The sequence below is a fragment of the Oryctolagus cuniculus genome, chromosome 7, assembly GCF_051225735.1.
Source record: "Oryctolagus cuniculus isolate XC-2025 breed Fujian yellow rabbit chromosome 7, ASM5122573v1, whole genome shotgun sequence".
NCBI classification, from domain to species: Eukaryota; Metazoa; Chordata; class Mammalia; order Lagomorpha; family Leporidae; genus Oryctolagus; species Oryctolagus cuniculus.
Genome location: NC_142873.1, coordinates 80,418,355 through 80,438,449, shown reverse-complemented (window position 1 = coordinate 80,438,449; position 20,095 = coordinate 80,418,355). Strand labels below are relative to the sequence as shown.

General features: G+C 48.9%; 1 long non-coding RNA gene across 2 annotated transcripts in view; it reads right to left on the bottom strand.

The window, feature by feature from the left end:
• Window positions 1-12,777: 12,777 nt before the first annotated feature.
• Window positions 12,778-20,095, bottom strand: part of LOC149125624 (uncharacterized) — an 81,660-nt gene continuing 74,342 nt past the window's right edge. The window contains exons 3-4 of one of the 2 annotated variants that reach the window (XR_016210924.1): window positions 18,742-19,019; window positions 12,778-13,134 (exon numbers count right to left, since the gene is read on the bottom strand). This is a non-coding gene — a long non-coding RNA (uncharacterized LOC149125624). The remainder of the gene's footprint in view (window positions 13,135-18,741; window positions 19,020-20,095) is intronic. The other variant, XR_016210927.1, reaches the window with a different exon arrangement.

Genomic DNA, 20,095 nt, shown 5'->3' with positions numbered 1-20,095 from the left:
ACCGAACGTAAATGTAAATTTGCAAAATGTCCTGAGCAGTCGTGTCCGCCTGCGGGTTAACCACTTTCTCACCAATGCAGGCTGATTCCTTCTCCGTTGGGACAATGGTCTGTGGCTCCACCACCAAGTTTTCCTTTCTGAAACAATTACCATGAGATGCTTGCAAGGCCTTCTTCCAAGAACAGCTGTAGAAATCCAGGTTCAGCGCCTAAGCCTGCTGTTCAGTAAAAATAATTTAAGCATATGAGAAAGGAGTGGCGATTAAAAAGTAGTGGTAAAGGAGATCTCGGCACCATGCTATAGTCAAAGAGTCTCCAGGTTCAATTTTTTTTCTTGTTTGTGCAAACTGGAAGCACCTCTGAACCCACTGTCCTAGGCAGAGCCTGTTGCCAGGGACCCCACAGTGAATGGGGGTGGAAGACTGCAGCTAATAATAGTTGTCCACTGATTCGCTCTGTTTGTAGACCTTACACTTGAAAATCAAAGTGTCACATTCCTTATCATTTGTTCTAAACTGGATTTTGTTTCCAGAGCCCACTCTAAGATACTCATAGCTCTGATCTGTCTCCCCAGTGGCGTTCAGGGCAAGCCATACTGCACAGCTGTGACCTCTGGAAAGATTGTGAACAGCCATGTGGCAAAGCCAGGGCTTCCTGTAGGTACTTGATTTTTCTCATACCGTCAATTCTACAGAAGAAAATAAAAACTGCAGCAGCACCACTCACATTTGTGTATTTGCAGTTTACAAAAACACTGTTGATGACTTAGGGATCAACATTACAACAATCTACGAGACTTACTCAGTCTTGTACATTTTATGACATAGATAAAGACAGTCCCTATCTTTGTCCAAACCGCTTTAAGGGGATAGGAAATTTAGTCAAGTATCACCCACATAGACTGGGGTTCAGAATTCACAGCCAAGAATAAATTCCACGTGGTCAGCTACTGGAATAATTGGATCCAGTAATTGAATCGTTATCTAGGAACAGCACTAGTTCTCTCCTAAGCTGCATTTTATTGCTTCAAGTTTTTATTTATTTGAGAGGCAGAGACAGAGAGAGATCACCCATCCTCTGGTTCACTCCCCAGGTGGTAAGGGCCTGAAACAGGCTGAAGCTAGAAACCAGGAACTCAACCAAAGTCTCCCACAGGGGTGGCAGGGAGCCATCGCTGCTGCCTCCTGGGGTCTGCATTAGCAGGAAGCTGGAGTTGGGAGCTGGAGCCAGGTATCGAACCCAGGGACTCCCATGTGGGTCACAGGCATCGTAACCAGTACACTAAATGCCCGCTCCCCGAGCTGCATCTTAGAAGGGAGGAACAGTAGTGACCGAGGCAGTGAAGTGAGAGAGCAGCAGGCCTGCCTGTCGCCTTCCCCATCCTCCCCAGCGCCGGCTCCAGACACTGTTCTCTAGCTGGACCAGGAGGCGCAGCAGTGCTACAAACCAGCCCCAACAGTGCACATGGCCTGGAGGGAGAGACAGGATAGGAACTCACAGCCAAAAGGAAGTTATTCAAGAAAGATAAGTAAGTGCGCAGAGGTGGCCAACTGCTGGTAGGCACAAAGACTGAACAGGTGGCAGAGGGCCCAGCCCCACAGCGGGCAGGGCCTTATATATATGTAGGGTAGGCTGGGGGTCTAGAGGGGGCTGGGCGGCAGTAGACAGAGGAGAATTTTTCCATACAGATTTTTCAGGCTTCTCTGGGCTTTCAAACCTGGAAAAGAATGCAGGGGGTGCTGGGGGGGGGCGGGAACAATTTGGGGAGGGGGGGCTGAGCTGGTCTCCTGAGAGAAGGCAGGGGTAAGGAGTGAAAGGGAATTTTATCTACTTTCAGGCAAGGAGCTAAAATGGCAGAGGATTCTGTCCTTGTTCCAGCACAGCCCAGCAGTCTCTTGCACTCAGACTCAGTGCCGGGGCCAGGGAAGTCTATGACCAGATACTGGCTCTCACTAAAGGCCCAGCTACTGCTCTGAGCTGGGATCAAGTCACAGCCCGCCCGCCCTGCTTCCCTAAGAGCTAGGAAGATCAAGTTTGCCAAGAAGCTCAGACATTAGATGGAGGGCTCGGCAGGACCGGAGCAAGCGGAGAGCCACTTCCCCCTGTAAACTGAGGCAGGTGTCTTCACACGCCACACGAGGGGAGAAGTAGTCATTAAAACCATTTGCATTTTCAAGTTCCATTATTCCTGACGCCTCAGAACCTGCTGCCCGGCTGGTGCTTCCACCATGTGGCAGACGCAAGCTCAAGGTCAACCTCCAGCTGCTAGCCAAACAATTGGGAACCACAGCCCACTAAACTTCCCCCTTTCTTGTCACCCTCCCTGGCTATTAACCACCCCTGGGGCGCCCTCAGGGGCCGCAAATTTTCTCCTGGCGCCTCCTGTGACTTGTGAAAATTCTAAAGGCCTGTGAGGTGAATGATGATGATCTGACATCAGTCTGCTGAGGGGGGAGGGGCGGCTGCGGTCTGGCCGCCTTGCCTGGTGCTGCCAGCGGGCCAGCCAGAGAGAAGGTGGCCAAACAGCAGAGCGACGTCGGCCCAGGCGCTCACAGCTGGAAAAACATTTTTTATAGACCTCCAGGAGGCACCAGTTGGTCGTGGCAGCTGCGATTTGATTTGCGGAGTGTGGAGCAGCTGATGCCAAAGGAGGACTCTCTGTGCCCAGGCCAAGTGCAGGCTGACTGCGGACCTGCTGCTCGCTCCCCCTCCGCTCTGCACCCAGGACAAGAGCTGAGGATGCAGAGAGAGTCGGGGCCCCCAGCCCTATTTCCAATTCCTCTTGCCCCAAGCTCAACAACAAGTACCATTTATGATAGATTTCTGCAGGGAGGAGTGATGTTGATGTCACATTCCAGATACTCAGGGAAGAAAGTGCTGACTGAGGGACTTTATTTATGCCTGTGACATTGACATATAATCGTCAATTATTGTTCATTTAAAGTTTTTGAAAGGCAGGTGACAGAGAGACAGAGATCTTCCATCTGCTGGTTCAGTCCCCAAATGCCTGCAACTGCTAGGGCTGGGCCAGGCCTCAGCCAGGAAGCTGAAACTCCACGTGGGTTTCCCGTGGATGTGGGTGGCAGGAACCCAAGAACCTGGCCATCAGTCGTCGCCTCCCAGATGCATTAGCAGGGAGCTGGATTGGGGCAGGGATGCAAACCAGGGACTCTAGTGGGATACTAGTGTCACAAGAGGGGGCTTAGCCCCCCTGTGCCATAATGCCCACCCCACAGCTGCTTTTTTTTTTTTTTATAGTTGAATACAGTTTGGAGTCTGTGCAATTTGGTCTAAGTTTAAATGACTATAATTAAGAGTGGTGAGTGTTGTACCTGAAGTGACAAGATGGTTTTGTCATCCAAACTATGACAATTTTTAGAGGGAAAGATGGTCTATTAATGATTAACTCCAGGGATTGGCATTGTGGAGCAGCAGGCATCTCATATGGGCACCGGTTTAAGTCCCGGCTGCTCTGCCTCCAATCCAGCTCCCTGCTAATATGCCTGGGAAAGCAGTGGAAGATGGCCCAAGTGCTTGGGTCCCTGCCATCCACATGGGAGACCCAAAAGAAGCTCCTGGTTCCTGGCTTTGGCTTGGCCCAGCTCCGGCCACTGCAGCCATCTGGGAAGTAAACCAGCAAATGAAAGATCTTTCTTTCTCTCTCTCTCTTTCTCTCTCTCTGACCCCCACCTCTCTCTGTAACTCTGCCTTTTAAATAAATAACATTAAAATTTTAAAAAGTAATTAACTCCAAATATAGGCATTCACTGGCCCAGACCTGGGTAAGCCAGGGCTTCTGAGTCTTCCTATGGCTCTCACATCATCTTCCCAATGTCTTTTTCACAGTAAAGAGTGCAAAATCCATGGAGTTCAAATCCACTTCCCAAATTGCAACTGGTCTAACTTCTCTCTCTTCAAAGGGAGGGACACTGGACGTCTCAGGTCCCGCATCTCCCCACCACAAGGCAGAAGTGGGGACAGGCACCAAAGCCCCGTTTCGAGATTTTGGAACGAGAACTGAGCAGCCGTCAGGACCTGTAATCTGCACCCCAGCTCAGCTGCATAGGCTGCCTCTAGTGTGCTACGAATGCTACAACTGCCCCTGCCATTACTGTTTCTACCAAGAGCTACCATTTATTGAGCACTTCCTGAGTAACACACACTGTGTTCATTAAAAAACAGGGCAAGTAGAGCAAGTATTTGGCCCAGCAGTTGAACTGCTGGTTGGGATGCCTGCTTTCCATATGAGTACCTGGGTTTGGGTCTCAGCTCTACTCCCAGTTCCAGCTTCCTTTGAATGCAAACCCTGGCATGCAGCAGCGACACTTCAAATAGTTGGATCCCTGCCACCCCCATCGGAGACCCAGATCCAGTTCCTGGGTTCCCACCTTCAGTCCTGGCCCAACCCTCCCTCTGGTAGGCATTTTGGGAAAACTCAGTGGATAAAAACAAACAACCACAAAACCTGGGAAGATCCAGAACTTAATAATGGCTTCACGAAGGAAATCGAGCTGGAGTTCACCAGGCCAGAGCTAAGCTACACAACTTACTGACAGAACACTCTATGATATGGATATTATTATCACCCCCATTTTACAGACTAGCAAACTGAGGCTCTGAAAAGTTAGGTAGGCCTGATGCAAAGCTCACACTCTTTTTTTAAAGATTTATTTTGGGGCCTATGTCATGGCACAGTGGGTTAAGTCACTGCTTGCAACACCAGCATTCCATATGGACACTGGTTCAAGCCTTGGCTGCTCTACTTCCAATCCATCTCCCTGCTAATGTGCCTTGGAAAGCAGTAGAAGATGGCCAAAGTCCTTGGGCCCCTGCACCCATGAGGGAGACTCGGAAGAAGCTCCTGGCTCCTGGCTTTGGACTGACCCACCACTGGCCATTGTGGCCATTTGGGGAGTGAATCAGTGGATATAAAACCTCTCTCTCTCTCCTTCTCCCTCTCCCTCTCCCTCTGCCTCTTCTTCTCTGTAATGCCTTTCAAATAAAGAAATCTTTATTCTACTTATTTGAAAGGCAGAATTACAAAGAGAGACAGGGAGAGACAGAAGCATCTCAAGCATGGCTTAACCCACTATGCCAAAGCACAGGCCCCAAGCTCACACTTTTTTTTAAAAAGATCTATTTATTTATTTATTTATTTGAAAGTCAGAGTTACACAGAGTGGAGAGGCAGAGAGAGAGAAAGAGAGAGTCTTCCATCTGCTGGTTCACTCTCCAAGTGGCCACAATGGCTAGAGCTGCGCTGATCCGAAGCCGGGAGCCAGGATCTTCTTCCGGGTCTCCCACATGGATGCAGGGGCCCGAGCACTTGGGTTATCTTCCACTGCTTTGCCAGGCCAAAGCCGAGAGCTGGATCGGAAGTGGAGCAGCAGGGACTCGAACCTGCGCCCATATGGTATGCCAGTACGACAGGTGGCGGCTTTACCCACCGTGCCACAGCGCCAGCCCCAAGCTCACACTCCTGACCACTATATGACATTGCCACAGGGAGCTTACTAGGGGTGGAGGGGGAGATGGCTCCTCTTCTTGCCCCACAGTATCACGCACTCCGTGTTGGCTCCTAAGCTTTTATATATGCATAACATACATCTTTATTCTCAGACCCTCAAAAATGTAAAGAACCTGACCAGGGATCAGTAAGCTAAGAAGATGTAGGACAGCATGGTGGAGGATGAGGATGATGGCAGCTCCGTGTGAACCATAATCCAAGAGCTTCTAGGACCGAAGAAATCACAGGTGTGGAAGAGCCCCTGGAGCCTGGTAGCCCTCGGCAGGTGTCAGCTGAGGGATGCGCCCGTCTGATGAGCAAGCGCTGCTGCTCTCCCCGTGCAGCCCCTGCTTGTGTGCGTCCAGGCACAGGCTGCCCCCCCCCCCCCCACACACAGCTGGTGAGAGGCTTCAGGAAGCCTTGGCCGGTGCTGGGCGCATGCTGGGAAAGACGCGTGCTTTTGATGAAATCCCATTCCGTGGACAGTTCTGGAACATTGTGCTAAGTGTCCTTCAGGTGGGGATGTACTATGTGTTGCTTGACAATCTTTCAGTTCAGCATTTGAATACTTATTCCACCTGGTTTTTCTTTTTTTTTTTTCATTTTGGTCCTTTGAATTTTTCATAAAGATTTACTTATTTACTTGAAAGACAGAGTGACAGAGAGAGAGAGAGAGAGAGAGAGAGAGGTCTTCCATCCACTGGTTCACTCCCCAGATGGCCGAAATGACTGGAGCTGCGCCGATCTGAAGCCAAGAGCCAGGAGCTTTTTCCCAGGCTCCCACACGGGTGCAGGGGCCCAAGGACTTGGGCCATCTTCTACTGCTTTCCCAGGCCAAAGCAGAGAGCTGGATCAGAGGCGGAGCAGCCGGGACTCAAACCAGCACCCATATGGGGTGGCCTTGATGGCCAGGGCTGGGACAGGGCTGAGCCAGGCCAAAGCCAGGAACCAGGAATTCCGTGAGTCTCCCATGTGGGTGGAAGGTCCAAGAACATGGACCATCGTCCACTGCTTTCACGGATGCGTTAAAAGGAAGCTGGATCAGAAGCACACTCTAACGTGGATGCAGGCATCACGTCAAAGATGGCGGCTTAACCTGGTGCACCACAACACCAGCCCCAGTCCTTTGAATCCGGAGCCAAATTTATATCACAGGAACACCAGGCAAGCCTCTGGGAGGAGTAACCTTGTGCAATGGTGATGAAGTCTCCTCTCAGCCTTTAGCTTCAGCAAGTGTGTGTGTGTGTGTGTGTGTGTGTACATGCACCCATGCACAAATGCATGCATTCACACACGTGTGTGTACACACATGCAAGCTCACACCCCTCTACACTTGACAGGTAACTGTTGAGCACCTACAGTGTGTCTGGCCATACAAACCAGCCTAACAGATTTCAAAACTCTCAGCGCGGTCAGAGAGGTAGATGAGCAAGTGCTAAAAAGGGGACAAGAGTGGCCCATCTGAGGGACAGGTGTGCACAGAAGAGGAGAGGCTGTCAGGTGAGGCTTCCATTGGGCCAAGTCTATAAAAGTAATTGGAAATGCGCTGCTTATCGGGAGCAGTTAATTCAGATCCTCTCTCTGAGCAGGGTATTCTCACCAGAGAGGAGGCCACACGTTTCCAGGAGCAGTGGGAAGTTCAGTGTTGCGTAGCATAAGGTACTCAGTCGTGAGAGAAGCTGGAGAGTGCAGGAACCAGTCTGGAAGGCTCTTGAACTTCATGTCTGAGTCTGAAGTTTCCAGGTAGGCTTAGGAAAACTCGGGATTGCAAATGGTTACGTAAGGGATACTCTAATAAGTTACTTAGGAAAGTTACATAATAAAAATATGACCTATATTACCAAACCAACATTGTGGCTTCCAACCCTCTCACCCTGCGCTGGATCCTCCTTTGCTGGGCAAGGGAACTGTCCTGGACTTGGTAGGATATTCAGCAGCATCGCTGGCCTCTGTTCGGTAGACACCAGTGGCACTTGCCACCAGTTATGACGACGAACAATGGCTCTAGCAATTGCCAAATGTCTCCTGGGGAGCGAAGTGTTCCTCCGTGAGAAGGCTCAATGATCCTGTTATGATCAATGCTATGTTAGGAAATTCTTCCTGAGACAAAGTGAATGTGCAGAGTGAGTTGGGGGTAAGAGGACTTGAGCATGACCTACCGTGGCTGGGGCAGCCTGCCCTTCCTGGTCTATTTGAAGAGCCTGCTCCAGAATTGCTTTCTGCCAAGCAGCCTGACTGTGCGTGCCGACTTGGTCTTTTCACTCTGCCATCACGTGGCCCTGTCCTGGCTAGTGGCCTGACACCAGAGCGTTCCCTCTCAAGGCCTTCCTTCAGTCAGCTGCAGTGGGTAAGGAAAATCTGGTACGTATTCTGGCACCCAGCAGAAGAAAGCTGATTGTCATAGGTGATTTTAAAGGAGGAAGGGGTAGCTTTTGGAGCTTGCTAAAGAAATCGCTTGCAGCACCCACATCCCACATCGGAATGCATGAATTTAAGTACTTACCCTGCTCCCAATTCCACCTTCCTACCAGCATGCACCCTCGGAAGCAGTGCTGATGACTCAAGTAGTTGGGTTCCTGCCACCCACGTGGAAGGCTGAATTGAGCTCCCAGATCCTGGCTTCAGCTTGGTCCAGCCTTCGCTGTGGTGGGCAGCTGGGGAGTGAACCAGCACACAGGAGCCCTCCCCCCAACCCCCACTGTTCAAGTAAATACAGTAAAAGACATTTTTTAAGTTCATGGGAAATTTTTTTTTAAAGATTTATTTATTGGGCTGACACTGTGGCGCAGTAGGTTAATCCTCCGCCTGCGGCGCTGGCATCCCATATGGACGCCAGTTCTAGTCCTGGCTGCTCCACTTCCAGTCCAGCTCTCTGCTATGACTTGGGAAAGCAGTAGAAGATGCCCCAACTGCTTGGGCCCTGCACCCGTGTGGGAGACCTGGAAGAAGCTCCTGGTGCCTGGCTTCGGAACAGCTCAGCTCCGGCCATTGCAGCCATTTGGAGAGTGAACCAACGGAAGGAAGACCTTTCTCTCTGTCTCTCTCACTGTCTATAACTCTACCTCTCAAATAAATAAATAAAATCTTTTTTAAAAAGGATTTATTTAAGGACACTAAGATCGAATCTATTTTCAGTAGCTCCAGTGACTGTGAAGCATAGGAATGGGGATGAGAAGGGGTGAGGGGTCCGGCCCAGAGACCCCAGCAGGAAGGCTCCGGAGACCCAGTGCTGTAAGGATTGCTGCCTCAGTCGGGGAGAAGGGGTGCATGACTCGGGCCCAAGCAGCAGCAACACAGCCCCTGGCAGCCCATGCCTTTCCTCACGCTGTCTCATCCCATCGGCCCTGTCCGCTCTGATGTTGGCAGTTTGGCTTCTCTATAGGCTTGGGAGTCTCTGGCTCCTACTTTCGCTTTTGTTGTAGATGGAAAATTATTTGCTCACCGCTTCCTCTACCTTCTGTCTCCTTAACATGAGCTGGAGTCCTGGGCTCTCAGAGCTCCGTCACAAACACAGCTCGTGCCCTTCGCACACCTACGTGTGTATTTATGTTAACACTTTTGAAAAATACCCAAATTAAATCAGATCTTATTATCCTTCTAAACAAGATAAAAACCTTAGAAAAATGCGACTGTCCCCCAAATCACCCATTCTTCCACCTCCAACTAATTGCTTCCATAATTGTCTAGAATTTTAGTCTCAATTTGTGTTGAGAATGGAAATTATTAGTAGTGTCACGGTTAGTATCATTGTGCTAACTACTTATTTGGATTTGTGATCATCTGAGGAATGTAAATTTCCCAAGTCCTTTCTGAAGATATGATTATTTCATCATTAATCTTGAATAATAATTTCACTGGGCGTAACAAACAGGACATGTCTGGTGGAGACCTTGGGTAACGAATAAAGTGATTTTTGCTCCTGTTCACAAGCAGGCAAAGAAGTTTTGACTTCCTGCTTACTGAGAGGGAGCCCAGTCCTAGTTTCCCACCACATTCAGGGGTGTTGGGTGCCTGTTCCTAGGTGAGTGCTGCACCACCAACCCTGGTGGCCCTATTCATTTTGGTTTCCCATAGCTTGTGCAGCTTCAGTCCTGGCTAACCACTGGGTTTTCCTTTCCATTTCTGATCCAGTTCTTTTTCATTCTAGACTGTGGCCATGTATTTATATGTGCATGCATATATTTAATACTTTCCTGAGATAAGCATCATGGTACAGCAGGTAAAACTGCCAGCATCCCATATGGGCACTGGTTTGAATTCAGCTGCTCTATTTCTGATCCAGCTCCCTGCTAATATGCCTCAGAAAGCAACAGAAGATGGAACAAGTAATTGGGCCCCAGCACCTGCATGGGGAGGAGACTCCTGGCTCCTGGCTTTGGTATGGCCCAGCCCTGGCCGTTGTGGCCATTTGGGGAATAAACCAGCAGATGGAAGGTCTCTGTCTCTTCATCTCTCTTCCTTTTCTCTCTGTAACCTGGCATTTCAAATAAATAAAAAATAAATCCTTAAAAAATGCACACCTTTTTTTTTTAAAGATTTATTTCATTTATTTGAGTTACAGAGAGGTAGAGAGAGAGAGAGGTCTCCATCCGCTGGTTCACTCCCCAGATGGCCGCAACGGGCCAGAGCTGTACTGATCCGAAGCCAGGAGCCAGGAGCTTCTTCTGGGTCTCCCACATGGGTGCCAGGGCCCAAAGACTTGGGCCATCTTCTACTGCTTTCCCAGGCCATAACAGAGAGCTGGATCAGAAGTGGAGCAGCTGGGACTCGAACCGGCGCCCATATGGGATGCCAGCGCTTCAGGCCAGAGCTTTAACCCGCTGCACCACAGCGCTGGCCCCCACCTTTATTTTTAAAAAAGTGCTTTACCTATCATTCCTATTTGTGTGGAGAATAGTGATGTCTGTGTGTGTGTTCAACCCACCATGTTCAATTACAGGTCTCCGTCTACGTCCTCCTAACAGGGTCAAGGGATGTAGTTGCCAAGGTCCAGAAACACTAAATCTTTTTGGCTCACCAAAGCAGACACAAAATGCAAAACACTAATTTAGATTTTTGTTAAAGACCGTAAATCAGAGCTGAGCAATGCTGTGCCTGGATTCATTACTGCAAATTAAACACAACTATTTTATGTAAGTTTATGGTCATGTAGGTTAATTAAAAACTTTTTAGAAATACAGCCCCCAAGACTATGCAATTTAAATAGGTTCTACATTCATGCAGAGTGAGAATGGCAGTCTCAATATTTAATTCTTGCTTCGTAAACTTTGAAGGCTAAAAAACACATCCTCCCCAAGTTGTGAACACTCCTTACGCTGGGAACAACTCACTAAAGGAAACCTGGAGTTGCTAGGTAACTTGGCGCCTGCGGAAAGCTTCTGATAAAATGTATTTAAATCAGATTTCCTGGAGCAGATGGGCAAACTGAAGTGGAAAATAAATTCAAATGATCTGATATTGGCTTTTCATGCTAAAACTAAAATCAGCTTGCTGCCAAAGCTCACACAGATCTTCTCAACTGGGGTAGGTTTAAGGTGGCCTCGGTGAAGAGGCCATCACAGCTCATTCTCCATGACACGGAGCCGTCTGAGCTGTTGGAGCTGAATCACCTTCCAGCAGCTGTAGAAGACCCGGGCAGAGTGGACACCACACACAGAGAAGGGAGCGTCTTTGGATGTGTCTGTTTCCCTTGCCTCTTCACAGGGTTCAGTTTTTTTTTTTCTGTAAGTGAATGGACCTGGTTAGAGGAATCTTGTCTTTAGTTCTTCCAGAACTTAAGACTAACATTGTGGGGGAGCGGGTGGGCATTGGTGTTGAGCTGCTGAGAATCAGACCAGCTAAGCTGCCCTCCCCTGGTCTTCAGCGGCTCAGGCTAGGAGCTCTTAGGAAACAGAAAGAAAGAACCGTGGATTTCTACTGGTAATGCTCTAATTACCACGCAGCCACGAGCATCACCTGATAACTCTGTCGCTGCTAGTTGGGCTGACGTCGGCTGAGAATGAATAGAAGCTACCATTTATTTCTCAGCACTCCCTGGAGAGCATCAGGAGCCAGTGGTAGGAGCGGAGGCGGTTGTACACAGCCCCTTTTGAAAAATTCTCCAAGAATCTTCCAGAGGACATGCTCAACCACCCTACAATCCATAAAAGTCACTTCTTACTTTAAAAAAAAAAAGTTCATTTATTTTATTTACTTGAAAGAGCAACACGGAGGAGAGACAGGGTCAGAGAAAGGTCTTCCATGCCCTAGTTCACTCCCCGAAATGTCCACAGCAACCAAGACTGGGCCTGGCCAAAGCCAGGAGCCTGGAACTCCATCTGGGTCTCTCCTGGGGGCGGCAGGGACTCGAGGCCTTAAGCTATCATCTGCTGCCTCCCAGGAGGTGTAGGCAGACGGCTGGTTTGGCAGCAAGGCAGCTAACACTTCAACCAGCACTCCGGTATGTGGGATGTGGGTGTCACCGCGGTGCCTTAACCTGCTGCACCACAATACTGGCCCCCAAAAAGTCACTTCTGACCCAATTCTCTATAACCTTTTAAAGCTGGCATATTTGCACAAAATGGCTCTAAGGAATCAGGTGGTGAGCCTATCGGTTCTGGAACCCACATTTCTCAACAGGAAGCTGAAGAGCAGCACGGAAAGCATGAATGAAATAAGGGAAGGAAACTGATCGTCACACCCTCAGTGTGTGTCTCCCACAGGTTCTCTGGGGGAATATTCACCATGAGAATAAGAGGGGTCCCAGGAAGAGGAGACAGCAAAGGGAAGCAGGCGCACACAAGGACGGCACAACTGGGAAGCCAGCACAGGAAGTGGCTCGTCCCGCGCTGCTGCGTTCCGGCAGGCACGGTCCTAGGTTCTTCACCTACCTGTTCACCTAATTAGCACAGCACACCTACCCAGAAGATAGTATTTTTTTTTCCATTTTATAGGTGAGAAACTGAGACCCCAAGGGCCTAGTAACTTGGAAGAGTTCATCTGGCTGATGCGTGGCCGAGCCAGGATGCAGAGTAAGTCTGCCTGATTTCACAGCCCACGCTACTTCCTCGGGAGACGCGGGGCCCTTGGGAGGGAGAGGGATAAGCCCTCAAGTGCACTGCTAATGGGGCTGTAAGTTGGTTCAACTGTTCATAATATCTGTCAAAGTGTTAAGAGTCCACACCATTGGGTTCAGCAAAATTGTCTTCTGGGAATTTATCCTGGAGATGCACTTTCATACATACACAGTGATATACGGGGTACTTCAGAGACTTCATGGAAAGTAGAATTATTATTATTTTTAAAGATTTATTTATTTATTTGAAAGTCAGAGTTACACAGAGAGAGGAGAGGCAGAGAGAGAGAGAGAGAGAGAGAGAGAGAGAGAGAGAGAGGTCTTTCATCTGCTGGTTTATCCCCCAGATGGCCGCAACGGCCAGAGCAGTGCCGATTTAAAGCCAGGAGTTAGGAGCTTCTTCCGAGTCTCTCATGCAGGTGCAGGGGCCCAAGGACTTGGACCTTCTTCTACTGCTTTCCGAGGCCATAGCAGAGAGCTGGATCAGAAGTGGAGCAGCCAGGACTCGAACCGGTGCCCAACATGGATGCCGGCGCTGCAGGCCAGGGCACTAACCCACTGTGCCACAGCGCTGGCCTGGAAAGTAGAATGAAAAGATAAGGTTATTTTGGTGCAAAGAATGTTGAAAGCCATGATGGGATCTTCAAAAAATTCATGAAAAATGTGCTATGAAAAAACTGCACAGATTTCTAAATTATATTTACTTTATTTAAATTTGAAAAGCAGAGAGACAGAGTTGTTCCATCCACTGATTCACTCCCCACATGCCAGCAGCAGCAAGCCAAAGCCAGGAGCCCAGAGCTCTATCCAGAGCTCCGTGCGGTTGGCATGACTCCAGCAAGTTGAGCCATCGTCTGCTGCCGCCCAGGGTTGCATTAGCAGGAAGCTGGAATCGGAAAACAGAGCGAGGACTCAAACCCAGGCACTCTGAAATGGAATGTAGGCATTTCAAGCAATGTCTCAAAATTTTTTCACATAGAAATAAACTCATCTTTCAATTCCATTTTCCATGAACTTTTTGAAGTGCTCTCGTATATACAGGGAGTGCTCAGATCTGTGTGGCTTGTAATAGAGGAAAGTTGGAAACATACAAAATATCTCATTAACAGGCAGTTGGTTAGACAATTTCTGGCAAAACCACACAATTAGGAGTGTTTGTTTAGACTAGTGGTTACGATGCTCATGTTCTCTGCTGCCTGTCTTTATCTCTTTGCCTCTCAAATAAAAAATTTTAAAAACCCACACAAAAGAGTACTATGCACTCATCAAAAAGGAACATGCAGACACAGGAAAAGACATCTATATGTTATTCAACAAAAAGGATGTGGCACACGAGCGCATATTTGTGAGTTGTGAGGCAGACATACAACCCTTTTGGTAAAGGGGGGTGTCTTCAGCACACACAGTTTGCTGTTGTCAGTGGTGAACCTGTAGGGTGTGGGGATGGTTCCGCTACAGTACAAAGGGAAACTTTTCACTTTACCATTCTAAACTATCTGATTTTTCCCCCTAATAAGTGAGTATTATATTCATAATAAATGAAAAAAAATTGAAAGAAGGCCCTTTGAACTTATAAAATAATGGAAGGTTTTTATAACACAAAAATGAAGTGGGTCAGGATCTTCCAGAGAATAAAGAGAAGGCAGATGATGATTAAGGAGCTAATGATCGCCAAAGGTCGTTCGTGTCTGGATGCTAATTGCCGAGGCAGAGTCACGGAGAACCTTAGCATTGGAGAGAGTGCACCTTGAAGGCAGGAGACCAAAAGGAAAGTCCTCGTGGTATTTTAGAGAACTTGTCAAGCCAACGCCCAAACGCTTTGATATTCCCTCAGCTGTATTCAGAGCCTGAAATCTTCGGCACAGTTGCTCCGGCCATATATGTAGCATAAGGCAGCATGTGACGCAGCTCAGGTAGGGAGAGAAGCTTTCTCTTTTTTTTTTCTTTATGCACCCCAACCACTTGGCTGTAGCAAAGCATCCTATTCCCAGGGTGCTGGGGTCGTCACTGACAGCTGTAGCCCTTTCTGCATGGAAATACTCTGCCTGTGATGTGGAGGCAGATTGCGTTTGCCTGGCTAATCCGGCCGTACACTGGAGAAATGAGAAAAGGCCCGCGCTACCCATATGTGTTACAGATTCCAAAAGGAGACGAGCCGACCAACAGGTTTTCTTTGCCTCCACTTATTCCGATAATGTCAACAAGGCCATTAATGTGGGATTCGGGTTTTTTAGGGATTCGTTTGGTTTCTCGCTGTAAGGCTCAAAGGAGTCTTTGTAGAGGGAGTGACTGCGGTGCCTCTGCTGTCGCCGAGCAGGCTTTGAAGAAGACCTGACGGAAGACTTGCTGCAGAACTTCCCTGAAGTCACTCAATCAGCATCGGATGGAAGTGACGTGTATCTGTGTTTCCCTAATCGCCCGATGTCTCCAATTCTTGCTAGTTTGTCCTAGTTAAGTTGCCTTCAGCATCTAAAATCTGTTACTTGCAGTTTCCCTGACAATAACAACAACTACTATTTATTTGGGCTGTCTTTTCATAAATGAATACACCTTATGCACCTGCTGTTACCCCCATTTGACAGATGAGGGAACGGAAGACCGAGTCAGTTAAGGACACTGCCCAAACAGTAGAGCCAGGCTTCGAAGATCCGGCTCCCCCTCAGGCAGCCATGTTTACTTACCCGCAAACTACGGTGCCTCATACGAAGGTGGCAGCCTGCCCTGCAGGAGGCATGAGGACACAGCATCTCAGGCAGGGAATCCCTCCACCCCCAACAGGCGGGGCGCCCTTTTTTCTCCTGGACTCCAGCCTTTTTCAGGGCATTCTCCGTTCAGCTTCCTTAGCCTGAAGGAACTCTGCCCAGAACCTTCGGCTTCCCTGTCAGCCATGCCTGGAGGCACCAGCTCTTCTCCTGTCCACTCCAGTCCACCTGATCTCCTCCTGTGCTGACAACGCCTGCCTTTGTTGGCAGCACTATGCTGTTGGTATAGACTGTAAAATATCTTGCAGTCCTTCTTGATCTTCGAGTGGAGCAGGTACTGCTGTGGCTGCTGGTGTTGAATCCAGAGCAGCAGGTGGACGTGGGACCGAAGGGCGAGCAAAAGATGCCGAGTCCAGAGAGACCAAGGAGGAAGAAAGGAAGAGGAGGAATTGGCGGATCCCCCAACAACCATGGGAGAGCAATGCAGCCCCTGGAGAAATGTGCGAATGGCCACGGGCAGCTAGAGCTCTGTGGTGGGCGTGAGTCCTCCTCTCCCCCACCACAGGCAGCAGGGGCCTGCTCAAGCAGCTATTTGACTTCCTTCATGCAGGGGACCACTGTGTGGCCCTCAAAACTCTTTAACAGCTTGAAACCAACGTACAGGCTCATTCACTCCAGCCTCCATCACTTGGGCATCAGGATAGGTCCTTACGGTTCCGAACATGCCATTGCTTCCTAATTTGTAGAGCTATAGATTCGTGTGAACCACATGGATCTTGGCTTAGGCAAGTAGCATCTGTGTAATTAGCAGTGAGTCCATCTTAATAAAGCCCTGAGAGCTGTGAAAAAAAATATTTTAGAGGCCAGTGTTATGGGTAAAGCTGCTGCCTGTGACGCCAGCATCCCATAGACACTGGTTCATGCACCAGCTGTTCCACTTCCAATCCAGCTCCCTGCTAATGTACCTGAGAAAGCAGTAGAAGATGGCACACGTGCTTGGGGCCCTGCACCCATGTGGGAGACCTGGAAGAAGCTCCTGGCTCCTGGATTTGGCCTGGCCCAGCTCCAGCAGTTGCGGCCATTTGGGAAGTAAACCGGCAGATGGAAACTTCCTCTCTCTCTCTCTCTCTCTCTCTCTCTAACTCTGCCTTTCAAATAAATAAGTATATCTTTTTAAAAATTTTTACAGGGGCCAGCACTGTGGCTCACTGGGCTAACGCCCTGGCCTGAAGCACCAGCATCCCATTTGGGCGCCGGTTCGAGACCTGGCTGCTCCACTTCTGATCTAGCTCTCTGAAGCCAACTGGGGAGTGAACCACCAGATGGAAGATCTCTCTCTGTAACTCTGACTTTCAAATAAATAAACGAATCTTTAATTTTTTTTTCCAGTGTAGTTATCTGAAATACAGAATTCATCACTTTCTCACTATCACACCTGTCACCTCAGGCTTTCGAGGTATACCAGATATCTCTTAGGCTTCACCTCGTATCTTTTATTTTTGTTGATGATTTATTTATTTATTTGAAAGAGTTACAGAGAGAGAGAGAGAGAGAGAGAGAGATCTTCTGTCTGCTGGTTCACTCCCCAAATGGCAGCAGTGGCCAGAGCTGGGCCGATCCAAAGCCAGGAACCAGGAGCTTCCTCTGGGTCCCCCACATGGGTGCAGGGGCCCAAGGACTTAGGTCATCTTCCTCTGCTTTCCCAGATGCATTAGCAGGGAGCTGAATCAGAAGTGGAGCAGCCAGGATTCATGCCGATGCCTATGTGGGATGCTGGCATCGCAGACAATGGCTTTTACCTGCTACGCCACAACATCAGCCCCACCTCGCGTCCTTTAAACCCATCTTTTGCCGCCCAGGTACAACCAGATAAGGATCTTTTTTCAGCAGCATCATAAATCTACTATGCTTTCTGTCCTAAGCTTCTCTGATAAACCTGAACAGGTGTCTACAGGAATCTGTTTGGCCTGCACAATATGCAAACATAGGCATTGAAGGGAACTAGTCAAAGCAGCTTTATTTTTAAAAGATTTTTATTTATTTATTTGAGAGGTAGAGTTACAGACAGTGAGAGGGAGAGACAGAGAGAAAGATCTTCCATCTGTTGGCTCACTCCCCAAATGGCTGCAATAGCTGGAACTGGGCTGATCCAAAGCCAGGAGCCAGGAGCTTCTTCTGGGTCTCCCATGTGGATGCAGGGGCCCAAGGCTTAGGCCATCTTCTACTGCTTTCCCAGGCCATAGCAGAGAGCTGGATCGTAAGAGGAGCAGCCAGGACTAGAACTGGCGTCTGTAAGGGATTCCGGTGCTGCAGGCAGAGAATTAACTTACTGTGCCTTAAGTACCAGCCCCTCAAGGCAAATTTTGACTAATAAAGATAGAAACTAGTGAGTAGAGCTATCCTTTTCTGTCCCTTGGCCAGGAGACTCTGAGACACATTCCAAGTGGCCTACAATGATGACCAGTTTGCTAATGAGTATTTCCACAGGCTTTCTCCTTTTTGTCATTAGGGGGTGAAGCATAGGAATGAGGATGATCATAGGATGAGCGTAGGCCACAAGGGTGAGGACTGTTGAGAGTCGTGTGAATGCCCAGTGGCAAATGCCATAGGAACCAATGGTGCCTGCATCAGTGACCACAGACAGGACGCCTAGCCTTCTGGATGTCGGTGAGCTTCTCTCCATTACCATTCCCGAAGTAGTACAATTGGCTCGTGAATGGCACGGCCCTGGTGAGAAGCGTAGAGACTGCATGTGGAGACGATGGTATCAACTCCCTCTCAGCAAGATGAAAAGAGTTCTTTGCATTAGTAAATAGCAGCACAGGCTATTGTGCCTGGATAAGGCACAGTCTTCCAGGACGCTAGCCAGACACTTGGCAGCAAGTTGATCACATCAGACCCAGTTCTGGGGCGGGACCCCACTTTGGAAATGTCTCCCTTTGTCTCCCTGACCTCAGGGTTGTGCCCAGCACCGCTGTCTGAGGACTTGATGGAATGCCTTCTCTACTGATATGGCATGGGATACAACTTTGCCTCAGATTAAAGAACCCATTAGATGCCAAGGGGGTGTAACAATGGACGCACGACTAACGGATTGGTTGGTCTTAACAAATGTACTCCACCACCCTAGCAGCCAGCCTAGCAGAAGAGCTGAATGGCCTAGTTTAGATGTTAGTTTGTACATAACATCCTATGGGGTTTAACTGTGAGTGTCCTCCACCATGTTCTACAACAGAGAGCCAACAGTGCTGATTCTGTAGCAGCTATAGAATGTGGCTCCAGAAATCGACCGGCAGGAGTAGGGCTGCTCCCTTTCCCCATCATGCTCAATGACCCACTTGTGAACTTTCTGTAAAGGCAATTGACCCTGATTACTACTAGGAACTAGTGTTGCCATTACACAGTGGAGATGGGAGGGCAGAAGGGGTTATCTGTGAATCCTAGTCCTCCATGATGAATCTCTTGGTGATAACTCCAATACCTGAAAATAACTGTAAATTGACAACTTCAGCAACCTCAGCCCAAAGGGGCTGGAGCGACCCTGCTCCTTGTGGGTGAAGGTCTGGGTAACTGTTAGATGACTTCGAGCTGACTGGAAAGCAGCCTTGACCAGCTGAGGCATTGGCGAACAGATGAGAGATGTGCAAGAGGAGCGGTGGAGGGTGGAGATGCCAAACATCAAGACCAGCATTGGAATCCGTAACAGCAAGGGGGCCGCACCTCCTGACATTAGCTTTTCTGTTTCCTGCACTGAAGGCTCTGTGAAGAAAAATAAAGCAGGAGAGTTACAGCAGCAGGGTTTGGTGCCCATTTTAAAAGAGTGATCTGCTGGCGCCGTGGCTCACTAGGCTAATCTTCCGCCTTGCGGCGCCGGCACACCGGGTTCTAGTCCCGGTAGGGGCGCCGGATTCTGTCCCGGTTGCTCCTCTTCCAGGCCAGCCCTCTGCTGTGGCCCGGGAGTGCAGTGGAGGATGGCCCCAAGGTAAACCAACGGAAGGAAGACCTTTCTCTCTGTCTCTCTCTCTCACTGTCTAACTCTGCCTGGCAAAAAAAAAAAAAAAAAAAAAAAAAAAGAGAGTGATCAAGGAAGCTCTCTCCAATTATGTGAGATTTGAGCAGAAAGCTTCATAAATGAAGTAAAGGAGCAAGCTTTAGGGGTCGATGGGACAAGAACATTCCAGAGACACAAAGAAGGAAGTCAGAGAGTCTGAGGCAGGAGCATACTCAAGGTGTTTGAGGAGGCTTCTGTAGCCTTGGGAGTGAACCAAGGAGAGAGTGGCGAGGCTGGGGACCAAGGAGGTCAGAGGCCTAAATCGTAACGGGCTTGGAATGGAGGGAGGACCTCGCATCTCATTCTATGTGAGACAGGGAGCCAGCAGCGGACTTTGAGGAAAATGATAGGCTGCGTTTTACATTGTATCCGGCTCCCCGCTGCTCTGAGGGAGGCAAGGCTGGGTGCAGGCGATTGGTGGGGGACTTCTGCCCTGGAGTGCTTGCATCTTCTCTGTGATGGGTTTTCTGAGTGCACAGAGCAACAGCTGGGTGCTGCCGCACATCCAGTCTTGGATTGAGGGCTGGGCATCTGTTCTTCAGGGTTCACCCTAAGCGATTCCTGAGCAAAAAGCCTAACTCTCCCACTTCTCATTTTCTTTTTTTATATATAGAACGCTTTTATTTAATAAATATAAATTTCATAGGTACAACTTTTGGATTATAGCGGTTCTTCCCCCATACCCACCCTCCCACCCCCAAACCATCCATCTCCTAATCCCTCTATCATCCCATTCTTCATTAAGATTCATTTTTAATTATCTTTATATACAGAAGATCAACTC